A 27,209-nucleotide genomic window follows, 5' to 3' on the forward strand; every position below is an offset into this window, starting at 1 on the left:
TTTATTTATTTATTTATTTGTTTATCTATCTATTTGATTGATTGATTGATTGATTGATTGATTGATTGATTGATTTTTATGCCGCCCTTCTCCTTAGACTCAGGGCGGCTTACAACATGTTAGCAATAGCACTTTTTAACAGAGCCAGCCTATTGCTCCCACAATCGGGGTCCTGTGCTGGAAAGAGAACAAGGAGTTGGGGAAAGTTTGGCAACACAGAGAGAGATGTCCAGATTAAGAGAATGCACAGTCCTGAGTTGATGGAGGAGGGAAGAAGAGATTGAAGATAGAAACATAGAAACATAGAAGACTGATGGCAGAAAAAGACCTCATGGTCCATCTAGTCTGCCCTTATACTATTTCCTGTATTTTATCTTACAATGGATATATGTTTATCCCAGGCATGTTTAAATTCAGTTACTGTGGATTTACCAACCACGTCTGCTGGAAGTTTGTTCCAAGGATCTACTACTCTTTCAGTGAAATAATATTTTCTCACGTTGCTTTTGATCTTTCCCCCAACTAACTTCAGATTGTGTCCCCTTGTTCTTGTGTTCACTTTCCTATTAAAAACACTTCCCTCCTGGACCTTATTTAACCCTTTGACATATTTAAATGTTTCGATCATGTCCCCCCTTTTCCTTCTGTCCTCCAGACTATACAGATTGAGTTCATTAAGTCTTTCCTGATACGTTTTATGCTTAGGACCTTCCACCATTCTTGTAGCCCCTCTTTGGACCCATTCAATTTTGTCAATATCTTTTTGTAGGTGAGGTCTCCAGAACTGAACACAGTATTCCAAATGTGGTCTCACCAGCACTCTATATAAGGGGATCACAATCTCCCTCTTCCTGCTTATTATACCTCTAGCTATGCAGCCAAGCATCCTACTTGCTTTTCCTACTGCCCGACCACACTGCTCACCCATTTTGAGACTGTCAGAAATAACTACCCCTAAATCCTTCTCTTCTGAAGTTTTTGCTAACACAGAACTGCCAATGCAATACTCAGATTGAGGATTCCTTTTCCCCACGTGCATTATTTTACATTTGGAAATATTAAACTGCAGTTTCTATTGCTTTGACCATTTATAGTGACACTTAGAATCTCTCAGGATATATCTAGTAAGTTAGAAGGTGGTAGTTAGAGTTTGGCAGGATTCTGTCCATGAGGTGTAAGTGAATAAAGGTTTAAATTTGGTTGGAATTTGCTGAGTTGTCTCTGGGCTCTGGTCTGGTATTGTAATAATTCTAGCACAATTTCATTACCTACTGTAAATCCTATTGCTACATGTTTGTGAGGAACCTATTTGCAATCTATGATCTCTTCTGAGTTCATTCAAGACTGTAGATAGACATCCTGAATTTTCTCTACTTCAGGATTGCTTAAGAATTGAGTTGAATCTATTGCAATTTGGAATTTAGGTGTCAAAAGCTACACATTTACATTTACAGAGTAATTTTCTTGTTGCATAACCATGCAGAAATGAAGGTTCATTGTGAGGAAATTAGAAATGTAAGAACGCTTGGTTGAACAGTAAAAACATTTGCAGTAGGTAAGTTAAACGTGTAAACATTTTAGCAAGTTGATTAGGAAGTACAAAAAACATAGCAAGTCATTTAACATTTAACTAGAAAACTATCCCCATTATTTTTATTTCCAATATGATTTATTATCCAGATGTTTAGATTGGATTTTTATCCAGCTACTGAGTACTTCCCAAGATCTTTTGGTGTTAAAGCTATTGCTGCAGGACGTAAGCTGCTTTTTGCAATTGACTGAGGCTGATTTTGTCAATGCCAATAGTATTCAGATATTGCAGCCAAGGTTCTTGTTGTTATTGCTTTCTTTCACCATAGTTGTTCCACTTTATTGCTCTTTATATTTTGTGATTTTCTCTTGTTCTTAATTAGGTCTGTGGGCAGGGTCTGAATCCTAATTTGTTTAAATCCTAAAGTCCCAGAGCACTTCAGCTTCTTCATTTTCTATTGCTTTGCCTATTTTGCTGCTCCCACCAGTTCTTGTTTGCAAGGAAATGGTGGGAGCAGAAATTCCAATGTACCATGGTTGCCACTTTGTCTTGGTGTTGTTTGTAGTGTGTCTGTGCAATCTTCCTGCAGCAGCTAACAAAATGGTCCACTGGTTCTATTATTATGATTGATTACACAGTCTGCCAGATATTTAGACTGGATGTGGCATTTTTATCTACAGAGCTTTTCCCAATGATCAGGGATAGGCAGATGTTATTTGATGGTGTTAAAGATATTATAATAATCATTATTACTCATTGCTAAATAAAAAGTGCAGATAAGTGAACTTATTTGTATGGGTTTTTTTAAGTCAACTGTTTTAGTGCCTTTAACAAATTGGAAATAAATTGAATTAATCTGAATTAGCAAATTAAGTGTATTGTGATGAAGCTGCAGATATATAGTTCTGCAGATAAATTCTTCCAACATGCAATGCTAGTCCTGAATCTCATGAAAATATGTGAGCTAATACTACTTACAATTAAGGAAGACAGATTCTTTATAATTTTTCCTTTCTTAATGAAAGATTTTTTTCCAAACCATACAGGATCTAAATTCATTAGCATCTTTCTCTGTTTGTATACATGTGTGTGTACCTGCATCCAATCCAGGCAAACCTTTAAATATCACAGTAGTCCAAGTCTATGCCCCAATCACTGATGCTGAAGAGGATGGAATTGACTGTTTTTATGAAGCCCTACAGCACCTTATAGAATTAACACCAAAGTCATAGCAAACATTCCTTTCCAACAACCCAAGAGATGACTCTACACATGGACATCACCAGACAATCAACACAGAAATCAGACTGTGCTCTGCAGCCAAAGATGGAGAAGCTCATATAGTAGTTCTCAACATTTCTAATGCCCCTTAATACACTTCCCCCAACCATAAGTCTAGCATCAATTCTACCAACAGAGCTTTAAGCTGATGGGCAGGGAATTCAGAGGGATACCCCCACTGTAAACGCTTGATTGGCTGGATTGTAAAAATATTTTCCAAGGTGCCAGAATAGAAGCTTTAGTTCCTAACAACATGGGAAATTTGTCTTTTCCCTTGGTCTTAGGTGACCCCTGTAAAACGGTCGTTCAACCCCCAAAGGGGTCCCGACCCCCAGGTTGAGAACCACTGTGAGTCTATACAATCAGTAAAAACAAGACCAGGAGCTGATTGTTGTAAAATTTTGACTTAAATTGAATAAAGTATGGAAAAGCACTACACTAGAGGTATGAACTAAATCATATCCTGATGAATATACAGTGTTCCCTCGATTTTCGCGGGGGATGAATTCCGAGACCACCCGCGAAAGTCGAATTTCTGCGAAGGAGAGATGCGGAAGTAAATACACTATTTTTGGCTATGAACAGTATCACAAGCCTTCCCTTAACACTTTAAACCCCTAAACTGCAATTTCTCATTCCCTTAGCAACCATTTAGATTATTACTCACCATGTTTATTTATTAAACTTTATTTAAAAAAAAATTATTAAAGGCAGACGAAAGTTTGGCGATGATGTATGACGTCATCGGGCGGGAAAAAACGTGGTATAGGGAAAAAAACAGCAAAGTATTTTTTAATTAATATTTTTGAAAAACCTTGGTATAGACTTTCCACGAAGTTTGAACCCACGAAAATCGAGGGACCACTGTACAATAGAGGTGACAAATAGAATTAAGGAATTAGATCTGATAGACAATGTGCTTGATGAACCATGATGGAGGTTCGCAACATTATACAAGAGGTAGCAACTAAAATCATCCCAAATAAAAAGAAATGCAAGAAAGCAAAATGGCTATTTGAGGAAGCTTTGCAAATAGCTAAGGAAAGAAGGGAAATGAAAAGCAAGGGAGAAAGAGAAAGATGCATCAGATTGAATGCAGAATTCCAGAGAATAGCTTGAAGAGATAAGAATACCTTCTTAAATTAACAGTGCAAAGAAATCGAAGAAAACAATAGAATAGGGAAGACCAGATATCTCTTCAAGAAAATTGGAGATATGAAGGGAACGGTTTCATGCAAAGATGGGCATGATAAAAGACCAAAATGTAGGGACTGAATAGGGCAGAAGAGATTAAGAAGAGGTGACAAAATTACTCAGAAGAACTATATAAGAATGAGCTTAATGTCCCTGATAATCATCATGTCACTGACCTTGAGCCAGACATCCTAGAACAGAAGTCAACATAGCTAGTGGAGATAACAGTAACCCAGCTGAGCTATTCTAAATCTTAAAAGACGGTGCAGTAAAAGTGCTAAGCTCAATTTGCCAGCAAATTTGGAAAACTCAACAGTGGCTACAGGATTGGAAAAGGTCAGTTTATATTCCAATTCCAAAGAAAGGCAATGCTAAAAAATGTTCAAACGATTGCACCATTGCATTCATTTCACATGCTAGTAAAGTTATGCTTAAAATTCTACAAGCTAGGCTCCACCAGTATGTGGATTGAAAACTACCAGAAGTACAGGCAGGATTTTGAAGAGGCAAATCGCCAACATATGCTGGATCATGGAGAATGCTAGGGAGTTCCAGAAAAATATCTACTATATATACTACTAGTTCATTGACTATGCAAAAGCATTTGATTGTGTGGATAACAACAAATTGTTGCAACCTCAGATATGCAAATAATACTACTCTAAGGGCAGAAAGTGAAGAGGATCTAAAGGGCTCTTAATGCAGGTGAAGAAGGAGAGTTAAAGGTTAGCTTGAAAGTCAACATTAAGAAAACTAAGATCATGGCATCTGGCCCTCTCAATTCCTGGCAAATAGATGGGGAAGAAATGACAGATTTTACTTTCCTGGGCTCCAAGATCCCCGTAGATGGGAACTGCAGCCAAGGAATTAAAAGATGCTTGTTCCTGGGGAGGAAAACTATGGAAAATCTAGACGTCATACTAAAAAGCAGATACATCACACTGCCCAAAAAAAGTGTGTATAGTCAAAGTTATGTTTTTCCCAGTTTCTTTTTTTTTAAATTTTTATTGAATTTTCAAAAAGACAAACAAGGACATACAACACTAAACATTTAAGGAGCTACCATTGCTCCTCTTGTCGTAGAAGTCTAACTAATACAAAAATGTAAAAAATCCTAACTATGGTCAAATCAAAGCAGAAATGTCATACATGTAAGTTACATTCTTATTAAATGTAACTCTATATTTTTGATATTAAACTTATTAATTAAATTTCTTTACATTTTAAAATATTCTATGCTTATACAAACAGAAAAAAAGAGAAAAAAGTTATTAGTAATACTATTTAATATTTCATTCTATATTATAGTTAATTATTAATACCATTTTTAAAATTCCACCAATCATATACTTTATCCCATATTTTATAATATTCTGTTTCAGTTTGATTGTTTAAACGTTTAGTCATCATATCTAGTTCTGCACATTCTATAATTTTTTTAAGTACTTCAGTATCTTTTGGTATTATATTTTCTTTCCATTTCTGTGCAAATACTATTCGTGCCGCAACCAATATATGTATTATTAGATAATAAATTTCTTTTTTATACTTTGTATTTGAAATACCCAATAAAAACAATTCAGGAGATTTTTTAATCTTCTCCTTTGTTATTTCATTTATCCAATTCTCTAATTTGTTCCAAAATATTTTTGTCTCAGGACATGTCCACCACGCATGATAATATGTACCAATTTCTTTTTTACATTTCCAACAAATAGGCGATACAGACGGAAACATTTTAGAAATGTATTGCTGTGAAAGCTGGACCATAAGAAAGGCTGAGTGCCAAAGAACTGAGGCCTTTGAATTATGGTGCTGGAAAAGACTCCTGAGAGTCCCTTGGACTGCAAGGCAATAAAGCTGGTCAGTCCTAGAGGAGATCAATCCTGACTGCTCTTTAGAAGATGAGATCCTGAAGATGAAGCTAAAGCCCAGTGCAACAATATCGCCAAAAAGGCTTCTAGAGTTGTTAACCTGATCCTAGGCAGCTTCTGCTCCGGCAATCTCACACTACTCACCAGAGCCTACAAAACTTTTGCCAGACCCATCCTTGAATACAGTTCATCTGTCTGGAACCCATACCACATCTCGGACATCAACACCCTAGAAAATGTCCAAAGATACTTCACCAGAAGAGCCCTTCACTCCTCCACTCGAAACAGAATGCCCTACGAAAGCAGACTATCAATCCTAAGTCTAGAAAGCTTAGAACTACGACGCCTAAAACACAATCTAAATATTGCCCACAAAATCATATGCTGCAACGTCCTGCTTGTCAATTACTACTTCAGCTTCAACTGCAACAACACAAGAGCAAGCAACAAATTCAAACTTAATATTAATTGCTCCAAGCTTGACTGTAAAAAATATGACTTTAGCAATCAAGTTGTCGAAGCATGGAACTCATTACCTGACTCAATAGTGTCAATCCCTAACTCCCAACATTTCTCCCTTAGACTATCCACGATTGACCTCTCCAGGTTCCTAAGAGGTCAGTAAGGGGCGTACATAAGTGCACTAGTTTGCCTTTCGTCCCCTGTCCAATTGTCTCTCCTTATCTCATATATCATATATCTTTTCTCCCTTTCATATATCTTCTCCTCTATTTTTATATCTTTTCTTTATATATAATACTTCATGTCTATTCTCCTCAATATGTATTGTGTATTGGACAAAATAAATAAAATAAATAAATAAATAAATAAAATGAAATAAAACTCAAATGCTTTGGCCACTTAATAAGAAGGAGGGACTCACTGGAGAAGAACCTATGCAGGGTAAGATTGAGGGCAAAAGAACAAGGGGATGACAGAGAATGAGATGGCTGGATCGAGTCAATGAAGCAGTAGGTGTGAGCTTAAATGAACTCCAGAAGATGGTAGAGGATAGGAAGGCCTGGAGGAATGTTGCCAAGAGGTCATGATGGGCTGGACACAATGCAAAACTAACAACATGCATACATGTTTCATGTCTGCCTTTTTTATATGACCGGCCTGAATCAATTTATATGCTTCAGTGCTGATTATTCCTTGCAGAAATATACTTATGAAGCATTGAAGTATTATGTAGGTCAAATTCGTTGCATATCTTCCAAACTGCAAACCTCATTTATATTTTTGGGATGGTTTTATTTCCTTCACTGTCAATAGATTCACTGCGGTAGGGTTGTAACATTGAGCTTTGTCTCATCAAAGCAATCTACATGCATGATTTCCTTTATAACTGATGCAAATGAGAAGGTCATATACCACATTCTTGGCTATTAAAGCAAGTTAGTAATTTGTGCTATATTTTAGACCTAAGCATTCTTTAAACTGTTCATTTCCATGTTATGTAAACCTTATTTATTACTCATTTGCTACCTGTAAGTCCCTGGATGTTTTCCCTTCTCATTAGCAACACAGAATGCAATTAGGCTTTGACCAACTTGGGAAAGAAATAAATTAGATAGTGAATATTCTGTACGTGACACATACTCTTCTAAGCTTTGCAGATAAAATTAGATGCCTTCCAATGTACTTGTTGAACTCCTATTTTCACATTAAGGACTATTATGGGGTGCTTTATTTATTTAGTCAGCAATAACTTATTCCTCAATAGCTTCCAAAAAGAACATGTTAGCCAGCTGATTATAGCAATTTTCTTTAAATGCTCCCAATTTGTGAATTTCTGGCTGACCTCAATAAAGGCTTGCTTGGGGTTAGATTGGATTTTTTTTGGTGGAAGGTGCAATCAAATCCTATTATGTTCTACAGTTTACTTCTAGTTAGATACATACAATTACAGCCATAATCTCACAGTGGATTCAATAGCAAGTAACTGCAATTTCAATGTATTAAATATCATCGGTCCTCTTTTAATGTGCTGCAAAAAAGGAAAATATGCAAAGATAGAAGGAAAACTATTTAATAGCATTCTGGATTAGAAAAGTTTAAAAGGTGGATTTGTGTAGCTGCCATTTAGATTTGTTCATACAATTTAAATGCACAATAGAATAGAATTCTTTCTTGGCCAAGTGTGATTGGACAAACAAGGATTTTGTTTTGGTGCATATGCTCTCAGTGAACATTAAAGAAAATATACATTTGTCAAGAATCATGAAGTACAACATTTAATTATTGTCACAGGGTACAAATAAGCAATCAGAAAACAAGCAATATTAATATAAATCATAACAAATTATAGTCATACAGTCATAAATGGGAGGAGATGAGTGATAAGAATGGGAAAAGAACTAGTACTAATAGTAGTGCAGACTAGTAAATAGTTTGACAGTGGTGAGGGAATTATAAAACTGTTTTTGTATCTAGTTGTCTTGGTGTGCAGTGCTCTATAGCAACATTTTGAGGGTAGGCGTTGAAACAGTCCGAAATGCGAGAGGTCAGTAAATATTTTCACAGCTCTCGACTCACGCAATATACATGTCCTCAATGGAAGGCAGGTTGGCAGCAATTGTTTTTCCTGCAATTCTGATTATCCTCTGAAATCTGTGTCGGTCTTGTTGGGTTGCAGAACCAGATGGTTGACAGTTATAGAGATTCAGATGACAGACTCAATGATTCCTCTGTAGAACTGTATCCCCAATTCCTTGGGCAGTTTGAGCTTCCTGAGTTAGCATAAGAAAAAAACATTCTTTGATGTGCTTTTTTAATGACATTTTTGATGTTAGGTGACCATTTTAGTTCTTGAGATATGATAGAACCTAGAAATGTGAAGGTCTCTACTGTTGATACTGTGTTGTCTAGTATTGTAAGAGGTGGTAGGGTAGGAGGGTTTCTCCTAAGTCTACCACCATTTCTACAGTTTTGAGTGTGTTCAGTTCCAGATTGTTCCGGTCACACCATAAGGCTAGTTGTTCAATCTCCCATCTGTATGTGGTTTCATCATTGTCTCAAATGAGACCAATCACTGTTATATCATCTGAGTTTTCAGAGTCTATGGAGAAGAGCGGTATGGAAATACAAACAAAGAAAACTGCAAACTTCAGTAGTTTAACAGATGGATCGTTTGAGATGCAGTCATTGGTATATATATAGAAGAGAAGTGGCGAGAGTTCACAGTCTTGGGGTCACCCTGTGCTAATTGTATAAGTATCTGATGTGATTTTGCCTAGCTTCACCTGCTGCTTCCTGTATGTTAGAAAACTTGTGATCTACTTACAAGTATGTTCAGGTACTGCTAGCTGATTTAATTTAGTTAGAAGAATGTCCGTTATGATGGTGCTGAATGCTGAACTTAAGTCTCCAAAGAGAATCCTAACGTAGGTCTTTGGAAGTTCAAGATGTAGTACAGAGCTAGATTAACAACATCATCTGTCAATCTATTTGCTCAGTATGCAAATTGCGGGGGGGGGCTCTAACAGTGGATCCATGATGGTTTTCAAGTGGGCCATCAGTAGCCTTATTAAAGGTTTTCATAACTACAGATGTTAGAGCAACTGGTGTTTAGTCATTCAGTTCCTTGATGGAGGGCTTCTTCAGCACTGGGATGATAGTAGAGCATTTGAAGAAGAAGGAACATAGCACATCTCTGATGTGATTTGTTGAAGATTTGGGTGAAAGCCACAGACATTTAAGCAAGAAGGAGTTATCTTGTCTGGGTCTGATACTTTTCCAGGCTTCTGTCTGTGATATAGATCTTGCAGTTCCATTTCTGTGATCATGAGGACTAGTAAATCCAATGGGATGGGTTCAGTTGTAGGAGGTTTGGCTGTTGTTGCTGGTATCTGTGATGGAGGCTTTGGAGATAGGTGGCTGTAGTTTAAATGTTTAATATTTAGATGTAAAATTTTCTAGGAAAAAAAACACAATTGTCATGTAATAAATGGAAACACAGTATATCATGTGTTGTGGTTCAGCCTGAGCCAGATCAAAGACCAGCTGCATCTCTGCTGGCTCCATGCCCGGGGGAGGCTGAGAGCGGAGAGGAGAGTTATTTGCAGTCAGACAGTGCAGACAGCAGTCACAAAAGTGAAGGTGATGAAAGGCCTGGGAGCCCTAGGGAAGGGCTATCTCAAGCAAGTAGCTGTGATTCCCTGGAGTCCCTGGATGATGACGCACAAGCTATCATTAGTATGCGGCAGAGACGCATAGCTCAAAGGAGAAATCAACTGCGTAGAGATTATCAGCATTGAATGAGGAACACAAGGGGGTTGGGTGTGGTCCTCATTAGCAGGGAAGGGTTTATAAGGCATGAGAACCATTCCGGCAGCGTGGAGTGTTATCAAAGGGGAGTTGGTGTTATCTGCATTTTTTCTCAGCGTTTTTGTTCCTGGCTCGTGGCCCAGCAGCCTTGAAGACTGGTGGGAGGTGTATGTCTGTTAGCTCAACAGCCTCGTCTGGCATTAAGGATCCTGTGTTTCTGTATGAACAATTGCCTTCGTGTATCTATTTGGAGTTCCAGTGTTTTCCTGATTTGTAAGGACATTTTCTGTTGGCTTCTTTTCTCTTTACCATTATAAAACTGTGTTTGGATTCAACCGGTGTGTCTGGCTTATCTTTTTGGGTTGGTCATAGCTTCCGGAGTGACCCAGACAGAACAACATGAGAACAATAAAGTTCTTAAATGTGAATTGAGAAGCTGGGCACACAATATAAAATAAGCAAACGTTGTCATTTCATTGTAGTAGACTAAAGATAAACTGCCTTCCCTTTCCATTGATTTTGTAATGAGGAGCTGAATGTCAATTCTATGCAGATATTAGTTATTTTAAAAAAAGATATTCCCACATTTTCTCTCAGATTCCAAATACAGAAATAATGGGGGCAAAAATGTTCTAGAAACAGGAGTTTTGGGGTGCAAGGAGTGCAAGGGTCTTCAAACTTGGCAAGTTTAAGACTTATGGACTTCAACTCCCTTCCTGAGCTAGCATGACTGGAGGAGGAATTCTGGGAGTTGAAGTCCACAAGTCTTAAAGCTGTCAAGTTTGAAGTTAGTAAAAAGTGTACATGCTTGTAAAAAGTATTCTTCTACCCTGGTATTATATTAAATAATATATTAGTACACCATTTGGTTCAGAACATTTTTTCCTTGTTTTCCACATCTAAAATCGAGATGCATCTTATACTCTGAAAAATATGGTGTTTACAGTAAATACATAAGCATGTGTGATATGTTCAAAGCAAAGTCACAAATCATTTTCTTTCCACTGTAATTTTTATATAACCATAAAAACTGCATCGAAAATTAAAATTTATGTTTGTGCTTTTTCCTATCATAAACATGCATAATTATGTAATTTTCTTAGATGTTAGATAGAATAGGTAATTGATAGATGATAGTAGACAGACAGACATTGCGCACAATTTTGAGTGAGCTAAAAATTTGGAGAAATGCACAATTCTAAACCCCACTCAGCTCCAATCTAAACGTTTTTTTTTCTGGAAAGTGGAAAATTACTTTAACATGTTGCCTAACTGATTTCTTATCCAGTCCTCAGTGCCCATTCTGTGCTTATAGAAGCATAAGCAAAAGGAAGAAAGAAATATATTCTCATTTCTTTTCCTTTGTTTCCCAGTCTTTTGTAGCATGCTTTCCCCTTTTTTGATATAACTGAAATATCTAGCAAGAAGAAACTCTATCTCCATTTGCACTGCTATGTACCTAGCATATAGGTGTCTTGTTAGAAAGCTTAAAATACTGCTCATTTCTTTCTCAAAGGCAAATTAATTGGACCAGAGAAACAATATATGCTGATCAGTATGCAAGCTGGAGGGCTTGCAGACAAGTGCTGTATGGGATGGATTTGGACATCAAAACAACAACATGCAAAGTATGATTGAAAACAGACACTAACAGCAAAGGTTCCTCAGCATGAGTTCTCTTGATAAAGTCCATTTTCCCTGTATGCTGGGAGCTCAGCTACATCTCCCTTTTAATCTTTAATTCTGAACACAAGAGGGATTTTGAGCAGTGCCTTTATAATGATAAAAAATGAAAAACCTTTTGTTTTCACTCTTCTCAAACATGAAAGGGGAGCCATATTGCCTCTTCTTGTTACAGAGAAGAAAAATGAGATTACTTAGTTCTATCTATTTGAAAAAGGCAGAATTCAGAACCATTTGTAGAGAATAATAGCAAAGGCAATATTTTATTTTTACATCATCTTTATTTTTTTAATATAAATAACTCATGGTGGTGAACATACATAATATGCCTTCCTCCCCCTATTTTGTTCACAACAACATCTTTATATTCTTATATTTATTCATTTTAGTTTCAATTTAGTTCTACGTAGTATTGAATGTTGGATAGACAGCAAGTGATAACTGATGAGATGATGATAATGAAGACAATGATAACAATTTTAATGCTATGGTTTTTAAAGTGGTAATAACATAGTTTGGAGCATGTGGTGACTATAGGACCACAGCAAATAGGAAAGTTTCCTATTGTAAAGTTTTATTTTACAAAGTTGATTTGGCCATTTTTACTGACAAGCAATTTTTTTTGCCTTGTGAAACAACCCAGAAATATGTTTGTTCAGGTTACAACAGGAAAAAAGTGGGATAACACACACATACACACACACACACACCTCTGTAATCCTGATAATTATCAGTTATCTGCTCACTTCAGGAGTCTTTATTTGGATTTTTTAAAAAAAATATCCACACCAATAAATTTGCAAGAGCGATTTTAGTGCCTGCTTTGCTTCTTTATAAATCATGTAAAGCAAGAAAAAAAATCATTCCTGAGAACCAATCAGATAGAAGAAATGTCTTTAACATGTGAAAGACAAAATATTTCGGTGTAGTGAAAGCATGATACATAAGGCAGCGTATTAAAATACTAACTTGCCACAAAATAGGAATATAAATATTTCATACTGTCCATTCCTGGCCCAAGTTGAGAGATTTTTATAGCTTAAGCTTGCTTACAAATGCTAATAGATTTGTTTTTATGGCAGTAAAAAGTGCTGTCAACTTAAAATGATCCATGCAATATTATCTTCACAATTTGAATATACAATATTGCCTTTCTTCAGCCAGAACAAAATCTGTTCAGTCATTCTCTTCCAAGTTGTAAAATGCCAATAATTCATTTGGCAACACAGAATGAGTAAGCCGATATAGGACATTGCTAGATTCATTACTAACTAAGAAATGCATGTTACAAATCCTCCATAGGAACTGCTATGAAAGTCTTTCATACTCTTGATGGAAATAGGAATGTCCATTTTTCTCATAGAGGTTGATTTCTGATTTTTTAAAAAATGATTGTTTCATATAAAGCTACTGCATTTGGTAATTGCAATAATCATAAGATATTATCATTATATTATAACTTGGCTCAATTTACCAATAATCATGGTACAGTAGTCTGATTCTGCTGTTTACATCACTTAAATGATTGTGCAGTTTTTGCTTTAGCAACATATCAAAAACTATAAAGATTTTGTATAGGAATATGGGATCTAAAGCATATTCCAGAGAAGTGGAAAATTCACCAACACAGTCATGCCATGCAGTGTAGAAAATGCAAACATTGTTAAGAAAACGTACTAATGAAGTCAAGAAAAGTGCAAGAAAATGGGGGGGGGGGAGGGAACTTATTTTCCAATCTTGTCATAAATATAATTATCTAAAGTATACAAATATTAATAAACAAGAAAGTATGTTTGACTGATGAAACTGGTTGAACGGTTTGCCCACAATCATGCAAGATGTCGTTGGGATGAAACATGTCAAGAAAAGGAATATCTTCTTCACTAATAAGCACACTGTTGGCATTTTGATGTAATGTGTGGCTGCCAAAGAAACATGAAATATTGTTTGTATAGAAGAAAGAATTGTGGAAGGAGACGTTGTCCAAATCCACATGGATGCTTGAAAGACCATCGTTTGTTACACCATCATGTAATACGCAAAAAAACCTTGGACCAGCTGGTAGCACCTTGTAAGGGCCCCTTTCGAGGGTTAGGGGAGAAGATGGTTAACAGTTTTAAAGGCAGAAAAAGTGGCAAACCATTCGGAAAAGGGAAACTCTAATTCCAAACCTCTACTGCTTTGTGGCTATATCCATTATTGGAAAAGGCTTCAAGAGTAAACCTTGAGGCAAAATTTTGAGCCGGAGTTCTGGAAGCAGTTTGTGACTGTGTGTGCAGCCATATTCCGATAACTCCTGTGATGTAGCTGGAACCATAGTTCCCTCTAAGCTGAGCAGTGAGCAATCGCTCACTTAAAAATCATCATCAACTCAGAGTTTTCCAAACCTGCCCAGAAGCCGAGATGGAAAGAGTGAGAGGGAAGGAGAGAGAGAGGAAGAGAGGAAGAGAGAGAAACAGATAGAAAAAAGAGAGGAAGGAAAAGAGAAAGAAAAAGAATGGGAGTAAGGAAGAGAGAAAGAAAATCAAAATCTAGTTTGAAACTAGCTCAACTATTTAAGTGGCATTTTGATATTGATAGAGTTGCCCTATTATGAGCTCACTGTTATAGACACACAGTACAGTATTTTATTTTGAAATTCTCTGAGGCAAAACAGGGTGGGGTTTTTTTATTTGTTTGTTTGTTTGTTTGTTTGTTTATTTATTTATTATTTCTGTGCCGCCCAGTCCTGAAGGGACTGCCGCTCAGACACTATACTTTTCTGCCCACCCCCCCAAAAAAAATTAGAGGGAACACTGGCTGGAACCAGTCATATAAGCTGTATTGTTCTATTGGATTATTTCAGTGATGTATAGAGAGGGAACTTGCTGCTTGTGTAACAATCTATCTTCTATACCAGTGATGGCGAACCTATGGCACAGATGCCATAAATGAAGTCTGCACTTTGTTGTTGTTAGCTTGTGTCTGCTTTCTAAAGCAAAGGTGGTTAGGTGGACTGGCTGATTTTGACCTTTCAATGGAGATATCTTTGGCATCTTTTGCTTATGAAGAAGGCTGCTGAAGATCAGCCTATTCTACAAAGTACAGCAATTCCAGTGAAAATACCAGAGATTGGGTACTAGTCAAGTTGCATCAAACAGAAGCTTTGTGGAAGCAAGACAAGATCCCCTCCCACATTGAGCTTGTCATAGTAGTACTGAAGACTTGTAGATTTTTTTCATATCACAGTCAAGAGTAAAACAAGAGCTATTTGTGAAAGCATTCTTACGATATCTAGTGAGAAAATTGCTAAACCTCCTGTGAATTAATCAGGTCTCTGGACTGAAAAATAATTCTTATTACAATATCTTGGCACAAAACAGGATCTTAATAGGACTGTGTGCTCAGTGAACAAGCTTTTTGTGTTTATTACACATTGTTCTATAAAACAAAACACTTTCCCATTCGTGTGATCAATAAAGTAACAGCAAACAATTATATTCCATATTAAGTTTTTACTGATAATATTGAACAGTTGTCAGCTATTGCCATGAGCTTCTTTATTTCTATTAATGAGTCAGGTTTGATTGCTCAACTACTGACAAATAATAACCCTTTCTATAGTAAAAGTATTGCACCAATTATCAGATAACCTATAGTTCAGATATGGCAAATAAATTATGCACCCAATATTCCTAAATTGGATGTATAAAACATTAGGAGTAAAAGTCTTTATTAAGGAAATGAAGAAAATGAATTGAATTTTCAACTGTGTAGGATTATTTTAATTGTTATCATTTAACTCATAAATATTTCATATATCTAACCATAATTAGCTATTTGTAATATTCATAAGCAACTTACTCTGAATCATTGGAAAGTTAAAAATCATTGTAAAAATGAGAAACAGCAGGGATTGAGATTACAACAATATCTACCGAAAAGTCTGAGTTAGTCACCAGCATCACATACTTGAAATTAATTCAAGCCCACAGATAAAAGTTAGGGTGATGTCATGTGTCACATAATGATGGCAAGGAAGTAATGAGTATGATGAAATTGGTATCAGTCACCCAGGGGTGGGCTACCGCCTGGATGGGGGGGAACACAGTGGGGTAGCGAGCATGGAGCTCTACCCCAGAACACCCAATTTTCACTGAAAGATGTTGAAAGAAAATGCAGGGCGTCCTGCATAAGCCACGCCCACAGTGTGGTAGTAAAAATTTTGGTAGCCCTTCACTGCAGTCAGCTCATTATGTAAGCTGAAGTCTTAGGAGAGTAAGCTGAAATCTTAAAACATCTCAGTAGTCCCACAGGTTTTATCAGGTTTTCTTCTCTTGCTTTTTTGTATGTGTAATTTTTTTACTGAATATTCTAAATGCAGTAATAAAAACTAATAAAAATAAACCCCAACAGAAAAGGAGAAAAAAGAAAAAAGTGGAAAGAAATTTAAACAGAAAGAAAAGTAAACAAAGATAGTGAAATAAAGAAAAAAATTAAATATGAAATGATTTTCAATCTTCATCACAACTGTAGAGAGATTTGGTAACTCTTTAATCCCAGGGATGGGTTGCTACCATTGCGGTAGGTGACTGCACACCGGTAAGTGGCCACCAGATTGTGCAATTTGCGCCTGACCTCTCCAGTGCTAGTCCTTCAGGCCCTGCCATCTTTTTTCTTTAATTTTTTTTGTATTTTTTGCTTCCTGCACAGAAACAAAATCTTGTGAGAGTTCACTCACATGTGTGAGATTCCAGAATTTTTTTTGTTTCTGTGCATGTTCCCCAAGGCAGCGTACTAGGACCTACTCTATTCTTTCTCTACACCAACGACCTCTGCAATCATTTCACAAGCAACTGTGTTCTTTTCGCCGACGATGTAAAACTTTTCAACACCACGGACAACACATCTACTCTCTAAAAAGACCTCGACTTTGTCTCAGATTGGTCTAACACCTGGCAACTTCAAATATCAACCAACAAATGTTCTACCCTCCACATCGGCAAAAAGAATCCGAACCTCATATATAAACTGAATAAACAAAATCTCACAGCGAACCCCCACTGAGTAAATGACCTTGGAATACTAATATCAAATGATCTAAGTGCCAAAGCCCACTGCAACAATATTGCCAAAAAGGCTTCTAGAGTTGTTAACCTGATCCTACGCAGCTTCTGCTCTGGCAATCTCACACTACTCACCAGAGCCTACAAAACTTTTGCCAGACCCATCCTTGAATACAGTTCATCTGTCTGGAACCCATACCACATCTCGGACATCAACACCCTTGAAAATGTCCAAAGATACTTCACCAGAAGAGTCCTCCACTCCTCCACTCGAAACAGAATACCCTACGAAAGCAGACTATCAATCCTAGGTCTAGAAAGCTTAAAACTACTTAAAACATGATCTAAGTATTGCCCACAAGATCATATGCTGCAACGTTGTACCTGTCAATGACTACTTCAGCTTCAATCGCAACAACACAAGAGCACGCAACAGATTCAAACTTAATATTAACCGCTCCAGACTTGACTGTAAAAAATATGACTTCAGTAACCGAGTTGTCGAAGCGTGGAACTCATTACCTGACTCAGTAGTGTCAACCCCTAACCCCCAACATTTTCCCCTTCGACTATCCACGATTGACCTCTCCAGGTTCCTTAGAGGTCAGTAAGGGGCGTACATAAGTGCACCAGTGTGCCTTCCGTCCCCTGTCCAATTGTCTCTCCTTATCTCATTTATCTTTTCTTCCTTTCAAATATGTTCACCTATACTTTTATATCTTTTCTTCTATTATTACATATCTATTCTCTTCAATGTGTATTATGTATTGGACAAAATGAATGAATGAATGAATGAATGAATGAATGAATGTGTGGAAGCAAAAAATTGTTGAAATTTCATGCATGTGCACATGAACTCCCTCGCAGGATTTTGGTGTGTTTTTGCTTCCTGAGCATGTGCAGAAGCAAAATGACTCTGGGGATGCGTGCATGTGAAACTCCCCATGCGGCACACACAGCGAACTGGTAGCAAGAGGTAGGAGCAATCCTCCCCTCTTTAACCCTATAAAGTTACAGTCTCTTCCAAATAACTCTTGCTTTATCTATAAGCAAGTCCATAAGATACAACTTTTCATTTGAAAAGAAAAAGTACTTGATTTCATTTTAAAATTTGTGAAACTTAGATTTTGCTAAGGTTTTAAAATAATGCATATTATTCTAATTTTTTTTCATTTCTAATATCCTTTTTCTACTTTGATTTTGTAAATATCCTTAGTTAGCCATAAACATTGCTAAGTGAAGAGCTTTGCCAAGGTCAAATAAAATAAATTCTAGAAAAGGCTTATGGAACGACAAACCTGATATACTTCAATAATTAAAGGCTCTTTTCCACTGCATTTTAATTTAATTTAGATGTGTTATTTTGTACAGACCTACAACCATGATACATTGTAAATAAAATCTGTGCTTGTTTTTTTTGTCTGTTGCGTTTCTCACTGCTACACATCTCTCTCTCTCTCTCTCTCTCTCTCTCTCTCTCTCTCTCTCTCTCTCTCTTCTACAGTTATGCAAAGAACAAACTTTGATGGTAAAACATGTAGAAGTAATGCCTGGTTTTATTACAGCTTCTGTTCAAAGAAGCAGCAAATTACACTGCACTCTTATAACAGCCATTAAAATTTCTGTTATAACTCATCAATCACAGAAAGTCTTAATAGATAAAAATAACAAAAGTTGAAATTGAGGCAAAAAAACCCCTTTAAACTATGGAGCTTTTTTTAAAAAATATATCTTTTTCACACTTGTCTATGCCTGTTTTACAGTTTATCATTTTTTCATCTTCTGTTCTCATTCTAGCGTGTCCCACCCACTCCAAGTATTAACTTTTAAGGACAATTTCTTCCTTATTGGTATGTATTGAAGGGAAAAAAAATAAGCAGTAACAGGGTGTTTAGTAAAAAGCTGGTTTTGGATTAGTTTTTTTTAAAAAAATATTTTGTTAATATACAGTTTATTATAATTTCAAATGAGCCTAAATTTCTATTTCACAGCATAACCAATTCTTTTTACTTCAGAATAGAGGATGCATTTCCATTTCCAGAAAAAATAATCTGTTCAGCTGCATTGATTCAGTAGCTTAATGATGCTGGTGATATTCTCTGTTCCAGCAATTTGAGTGCTAGCACTGCTAGGTGAGCTCTTGTCACTCACCTTAGCTTCTATGCAGCTTGCAGTTTGAAAGCATGTTCTATACAAGTAGATATATAAATACCACTTTGGTGGAGAAATGAGTTCCTGGTTCTGATGTTCATTTGCGAGATAACAAAAGGGAGGACAGAAGGAAAAGGGGAGACATGATTGAAACATTTCAGTACGCAGGGGTCTCCAACCGCCGGTCCGCGGACCGGGACCGGGCCGTTGGGGGTTTTCAGCCGGTCCGCGGCGCCAGGGCCCCCTCGGCCTTTCCGCGCTGCCCACCGCCCGCCCGATTTGCCCCCTCTGCTCCTCTGCCACCTCCTGCCTTTCACCGCAGCTCCTCCCGCACCCGGAACGCACGCCCTGCCCGCCTCACATTTGCCGAGAGGACTTTCGCCCCGGGCTCTCAGCAAGGGGGCTGCATGAGAGGCGGGGCCGGCGGAAGGTGATATTCAATGTCGGGGGCGCACGGGCGGTTTTGCGCGCGCTCCCTATCTCCCTGCTAGCCCACTCGGAATACTGTATTCAAAATAAGAAAAGCCTTCGCCGGCAAAGGCTTTTCTTATTTTGAATACGTATTCCGAGTGGGCTAGCAGGGAGATAGGGAGCGCGCGCAAAACCGCCCGTGCGCCCCCGACATTGAATATCACCTTCCGCCGGCCCCGCCTCTCATGCAGCCCCCTTGCTGAGAGCCCGGGGCGAAAGTCCTCTCGGCAAATGTGAGGCGGGCAGGGCGTGCGCGCGTCACCGCTGAGAAGAACGGAGAGAGAACGAGAGTGAGTGAAAGCAACAGACAGCAAGATAGAGAGAAAGTGAGAAAGAGAGAGTGAGAGAAAGGGGGGGGAGAGAAAGAGATAGCAAGAGAGAGAGAACAAGAGAGAGAAAGAGCGTGAGAAACAAAACAAGAGAGAAAGAGTGAGAGAGAGAGAAAGCAAAAGAGACAGAAAGAAAACAAGAGAGAGAAAGTGAGAAGAAGAGAGAGAAAGAGGGGGAGAGAGAGAGAAAGAGAGAGGGGGGAGAGAGAGAAAGAGAGGGAGAAAGAGAGGGAAAGGGGGGAGAGATAGCAAGAGAGGGAGAGAGAAAGAGAGAGGGAAAGGGGGAGAGAGGGGGGAGAGAAAGAGGAGATAAAGGAAGAGGAGAGAGAGAAAGGAAGAGAAAGAAAGAAAGAGGGATAGAAAGAGAGAGAGAGAGTGAGAGATGCTCAGTGAGCCTTTCTTTGAAGTTGCCTTTCTTTCTTTCTTTCTTTCTTTCTTTCTCTTTCTTTCTTTCTTTCTTGCTCTTTTTCTTTCTCTCTTTTACCTTTCCTTCCTCTATTTCTTTTCTTTCTCCTTCCTACCTTCTTCCCTCCCTCCCTCCAGTCCTTCCTCTCTTACTCTCCCCTTTCATAAGTTTCCTTGCTTCCTTCCTCTGTTCCTGTCCCTTCCCTCTTTCCTTCTTCCTTCCTTCCTTCCTTCCTTTCCTCCCTTCCTTTCCTGCCTCCATTTCTTGCTTTCCTTTTCCTTCCTCCCTTCTTTCCTCCCTCATTCCCTTCTTTCACTCCTTCCTCTCTTACTCTCCCCTTTCACACCTTTCTTTGCTTCTTTGCACCCTTCTTCTGTTCCTGTACCTTCCCTCTTTCCTTCCTTCCTTCCCACCCTCCGTCCATTCATTCACCCATTCCTCTCTTGATCGCCCCTTTTACGGCGCCGCTGACAGCTAGCTCCCCCCCCCCCACCGGGCCATGGAAAACTGGTCTAGCTGAAAGCCGGTCCCTGGTGCAAAAAAGGTTGGGGACCTCTGCATTAAAGGGTTAAATAGGGTTTAGGAGGGAAGTGTTGTTAATAGGAAAGTGAACACAAGAACAATGGGGCACAATCTGAGGTCAGTTGGGGGAAAGATCAGAAGCAATGTGAGAAAATATTATTTTACTAAAAGAGTAGTAGATGCTTGGACAAACTTCCAGCAGTTGTGGTTGGTAAATCCACAGTAACTGAATTTAAACATGCCTGGATTAAACATATATCCATCCTAGGATAAAATACAGGAAAATAAAATAAACATGTTTATTTTTATGTGAAAGGACAGCCCTTTTCTTGCAGCGCCGCTGCGGCGTCCTTTTTCATAAAAATAACAATGTTTATTTTTACGTGAAGATCTGCCTTTGAAGGAGCTGGGGAATTCCTCCCATGAAGAGATTCCAGGGGCGGAGCCTTAACGTCACCGGCAGTTTGCTAAGGGTGCCAAGGTGATCACTTCCTGGATTCCATGAAATCCAGGAAGTGATCACCTTGGCGTCCTTAGCAACCTGCCGGTGACGTCAAAGCTCTGAACGCCGAACGCAACCCCGAACTTTGCCCGAAGTTGCAAAAAATTTCGGGTTTGGGTTCGGCATACCGAACACCGCAAAATTCGGTACGGACCCAAATTATGCGGGTTTGGTTCGCCCATCACTATTAGAGACTAAATTAGATAGATGAAATCAATGTGAATATCTATCTATCTATCTATCTATCTATCTATCTATCTATCTATCTATCTATCTATCTATCTATCTATCTATCTATCATTTTATTGGAGTGTATTAACTTTAAAAAGTTCCAGATTACAGTTTTATGCTAGTAAAAGGAATCTTTTGAGCAGCCTATCTCTTCATACTGCTGAGCTAAATCTCCCAACATATCTTACCAACAGTCATGTTGCTTTGTCCTGCTTGGAACTGTAATTCTTTCACAACTATAGAAAGACACAGAGAATTAATGCTACAAATGTAATCAACAACAATATGTTAATTATGACTTGATTAAATTCACTGTTGGATGAAAGCAGAGATTTAGCTCTTGGGATCTATATTTAGTGTCTTTAATGGACACTTTTCTGTTTAGAGAAAGAGCTATTCTGTAGCTTTTCTATTTTGTCCTTCGTATGAAATTTTACTGGTTTGGATAGAAAAATGAAAAATAAGACATGAGGTGGATGGTGGGCAGCCTTGGTTATGTTTTACATAAAGAATTTGTCATCATGCAAAGGAATAGACATATTAATATTGAAATTCAGATCTTTGGTCATCAGTATACCCATAGATGTACCATAGTACATGCCTAATGTCCTACTAAGTTTGATTGTACAGGAAATCCTCGACTTATGACCACAATAGAATAAATAAACAATAAAATTTCTATTGTTAAATAACATATTTGTTAAATGGGTTTTGACCCACTTTATGACCTTTCTTGTCACAATTGTTAAGTGAATCACTTCCGTTAATAAGTTAATAACATGGTTGTTAACTAAATCTGGCTTCCTCATTGACATTGCTTCTCATAAGGTCACAAAAAGGTGATCACATGACTTTGGGACATCGCAACAATCATAAGTATGAGTCAGTTGCCAAGCATCTGAATTTTATTTATATTATCATGGGGGATGCCACAAAGGTCATACAGTAAGCGTAAAAAATGGACACAAATCACTTTTTTCAGTGCTGTTGTAACTTTCAAAGGTCATTAAACGAACTGCTGCCAGTCAAGAACTGCCTGTATTCTAAAGAACTTGAAATTTTAATTTAGTAATTAATTAGCCGCCCCGTGTTTTTTGAGAAGGGTGGCATACAAATCTAATAAATAAATAAATTAGCATTAATTAGCATTTTCTGAAGGCGATAGAAACTGTTGTGAATAAGGAGGTTGCTTCCCTCCACAATGACAGCTATTAAATAAGAAACTCTCTCTAGTCCATTTGCAACATTTTAAAATGTTCTCAGAAGTAGAAAGCTTTGAGGTACAGTTTCTGTCCTGTTTCCATACTGAGGATGGAAGCTATGTTGTACTAAATAGTCTGAACATTATACTGATTAATGCTTTTGCTAGGGTTTTGTTTTTAATGATATACGTGTACGCATGTTGTTAATACATCTACGATCAGTATTATTTTTTCAAAAATACTGTCCTGTGTGAATTAGTATGTCATGTTTATTATTCTTATTTGATAGTACAGTGGACCTGTGTCATTAATCTTTTGTTCTGAGCACCACCAACATTCTTTCAGATGGTTGATCAAACTCTAGTCAAACAATGAACTAAATGGTGAAACATTTTCCCCTTGCCCAAGCAAATAGATTAGAAGTGAATTTAATAGTCTTCATTGCAGTTGCATCTCACCTTGCTTTTTATCACAGAGGGATGCCACTGATGTGTTTATTGGCAATACCTTATTTTTTATATATGTTGCAGACAATACAATTCAGTGATCCAAAATGAGGCTGCCTGCTATCTAGCGATGCTTCATTCTTCTTATTCTTCCTGTTCAGTGGTTGGTTGGTGTACAATTATAGAATCCAGCCGAGCCGACTATTACATTTGGATGCTTTTCAGTAGCTTGACCTTTTCTTTCCTACAATTAAATCACCTCTTCCTATCAAAAGTTTCCTTGAGGTGTTTGCCACCATTAGAGCTGAATAATAAAAACAATAAAATATTGAAAGATAAATAAAACAGCCATAATAGCACAGCAAGGAATGTGAAAACCTACTTTAGTCTTCTGAACCATGCAGCTTTCCAGCAGTGTCAGCAATTGGGACTTCAGGAGAGATCAGAAAAATAGCTAAATCAGGAACAGTTCTGTAAAGGTATTGTGCTGGTAACTTTCAGTTAGATGGTGAGGCTTTAGGACTTGGCCTGAGTTATATATAGTGCTCTTCTTGATATTTTTGATTCCTCCTGTTTCTGAGCAAGATTGACATCGTATAATTAACTTCAGTTTAGGAGCATTAGCCTTTCCATCCTTAGGGATCTGATAGAGGTTTTCACAACGGATATCAGGAGACTTAATTTGCTAGGCAATTTTAAATGAATGAATGTAATTCTCATTAACTGCATTACTATGCTGATTGGTTGAAACACAGCAATTAGTTGAATATACCACTCTTCTGGATTTTCAATTCATTTTTTTTGGCTCAAACCCTACATTAAAAAACATTAAAATGCATATATTGGATTTGGCAAAACTCTGCAATATTTGTAAATTATGGAAAATATGCACAAATAAATGTGGCTTTTTCAAAATGTGCAGAATATGTGGATATTCGATTGAATTAACTTAATTAAGTAGGATTGCATGGAATCTGATCAATTTGTCCCTAGTCCAGATTTGAAAGATGAATAACAGTTGGCACACTTTAGTGGCATGACATTAGTTGTTTTTTAGATACCAAATGGGAGTAATTTGTGCTGGAATCTACAGTGGGGTCTAGTTTAGTTCTGAGTGACAGCAGGTCTTCTTATATAAAGAGTGGAGGCAAATTACAATTCATCTACAACCTTAAACATTTATAAAGGTTTCGTTTGTTTCTTTTTTTAAACAATAATCATAAAATTAAAACTGTAGTTATGACAAAAAGGGTTTCTTAGGAAAACCTAAGACATTATTTTTATGGAAATTGATATGTTTTTAACAAGAAGGCTATTGCATACATGGGATGCATGATAGCTTAAAAAAACAACACCAAAACTTTCTCTTCTCAACTATATTTTGCTTTTGCTAAGAAATTGCTGATATTATTTTACAGTAGCAATGTACATTTTATATTGGTACATCTCATAGTATCCTGTCTAATGTGTGTCACTATTAAATAGAGTAACAAAAGAGGAAGGAAATGCAGTGATCTTTTGATTTGGTATGATAAGTGCCACTTCCATGTGATCCTGCCTATTAAAATTTGTAAGCATCTTGGTTTTAATCTTAGTCATCTGTGCAGCAGATGTGAAATTTCTGTCCCCTGAACAGCAAGTTAAGGTGTTCGATGCAGATGCAATTTAGAGTGAGGAAAAATGACACTTTAGATAGTTCATATTTAAGCCATTAAACAATTGGAGGATAATACATATATACTTCCACTCAATGAAGCAGTGGAAGTAATGTGCCGGTGTCTAGAGGCTGTCAGGGTCTGGATGGGTGCCAACAGGATCAGATTTAATCCAGACAAGACGATGTGGCTGTGGGTACCGCCTCCCAAGGATATGTCCATCTGTCCATCCATCACGCTGGGGGGGGATTATTGACCCCCTCAGAGAGGGTTCACAACTTGGGCGTCCTCCTTGATCCACAGCTAACTTTAGAACACCATCTTTTGGCTGTGGCGAGGGGGGCGTTTGTCCGGATACCTGGTGCACCAGTTGTGGCCCTACTTGGACAGGGAGTCTTTGTTCACAGTCACAGTCACTCATGCCCTTATCACCTTGAGGTTCAACTACTGCAATGCTCTCTACATGGGGCTACCTTTGAAGAGTGTTCAGAAACTTCAACTCGTCCAAAATGCAACCGCGCAAGCAGTCTTGGGCCTTCCAAGAAATGCCCACATCTCACCATCACTCCGCGTACTGCATTGGCTACTGATATGTTTCCAGGCACAATTCAAAGTGTTGATTATGACCTATAAAGCCCTACATGGCATAGGACCAGACTATCTCCGAGACCGCTTTCTGCCGCACGAATCCCAGCGACCAGTGAGGTCCCACAGAGTTGGTCTCCTTAGGGTCCCATCAACCAAAAAATGTCAGCTGGTGGCACCTAGGGGAAGAGACTTCTCTGTGGAGGCCCCGGCCCTCTGGAATCAGCTCCCTCCGGAGATTCGCATTGCTCCCACCCTCCTCGCCTTTTTAAAAAACTCATCTTTGCCGCCAGGCTTGGGGTTTTTAGATCTTCCCCCTGACCAATGAATGTTTTCAGTATGATTGTTGAATGATTGGTTTGATAGGTTTTCTTTTAATTGAATTTAATGGTTGTTTTAATGTATTATTAATTGGATTCATATTATTGTTCTGTTTTTGTACATGCTGTGAGCTGCCCCGAGTCCTCGGAGAGGGGCGGCATACAAATCCAATTAAATAAATTAAATAAATAAATACTGGCAGAAACACACACAATCAGAAGTACAAATGAAACTCCAATCCACCAAGTTCCGTGGCCTTGCTCCACCTTTCTTACTCTATTTTGCTGTTAAACGTCAAACCTTATCTCCAAAGCATCTTCAACAAAGTGGTGTTGGTATATTGATGTGCAGGTTTCAAAAGAAGGGAACAAATTAATTACCCAACTGGCAGATTCTTTCCCAAACATTCAAATGCCCTTTTTTCTCCCCACAAGTTTGCTTGTTAATCAAATGCTTTTTTGAAAGTATTTCCTGATGTATTTTAGCCTTATTAGACAGATAGACATACAATTACTAAGAAATGAAAGAGATAACTACTAGATAAAACTTTTCTAGACGTTTAACCTACAAATCAATTACACTAATTTACATTCAATAATTTGAGGGGCCCAGTTTAGTGATGGCTTTATCATCCTCTTGAAAGACTAACTAGGCCAGGGGTAGGCAAAGCTGGCTCTTCTATGACTTGTGGACTTCAACTCCCAGAATTCCTGAGCCAATCAAGCTAGCTCTGTAATTCAAGGAGTTAAAGTCCACAAGTCATAGAAGAACCAACTTTGCCTACCCCTGGTCTAGGCCATTTCCTGATTTCTTTTTACTTCAAAGTAACCAAAATGACCAGATAGAATGCAGTAGCATAGATGAAGAAATAATTTTGATTCTATCCACTTAATTTTTAAATCAAAATTAACATGGACTCTATTTGTCCTTCTGCTTTGTGGCAGATCATTTCTTACTTATATAGCCTACCATTAAGAGAATAAAGAGGTGATGATGCAAGAAACTACCCAGCAGCCAGTCTTACAAGAGTCTTATATCCAAAAGTGCTTGAAAAGTGGGAATGAGAGAATAATACTTTTGTGACTCCATTGTAAATTCATGAGTGACAATCTTGAACAAGATCCGAGAGAGCTGGAATGGAGCCAAATGCATTTCTCTTGGTAGAGGAAAGCTAGAAGTCAAAGAGACTTTCACTGGGAAACTTGACAAACTGTTTGACATCTTCAACTGCAAGTGTCAAATTGTTTAGTGTGCCAAATTCAGCTGCCCTGCTGGCTGCAAAAAAGAAGGTCACATTAGCTACATCTGTCCTAATGAGATGAAGATACCATTGAAGGAACGTGCTTTCATTAAATGTCAGAGAGAAAAGATTAATTCTTTTGAACCACACAAGTTTGGTTTGCCAGATGTGCCTGAGCAGAAATGAGTAGTCAAAAGGTGAAAGTGGCAAGATGATGAGAGACAAGGGCTCACTAAATATAAGCAGAGAAATATTCCAGCCATTTTGATAG

The sequence above is a fragment of the Erythrolamprus reginae genome, chromosome 7 (genome assembly GCF_031021105.1).
Source record: "Erythrolamprus reginae isolate rEryReg1 chromosome 7, rEryReg1.hap1, whole genome shotgun sequence".
NCBI lineage: Eukaryota > Metazoa > Chordata > Lepidosauria > Squamata > Dipsadidae > Erythrolamprus > Erythrolamprus reginae.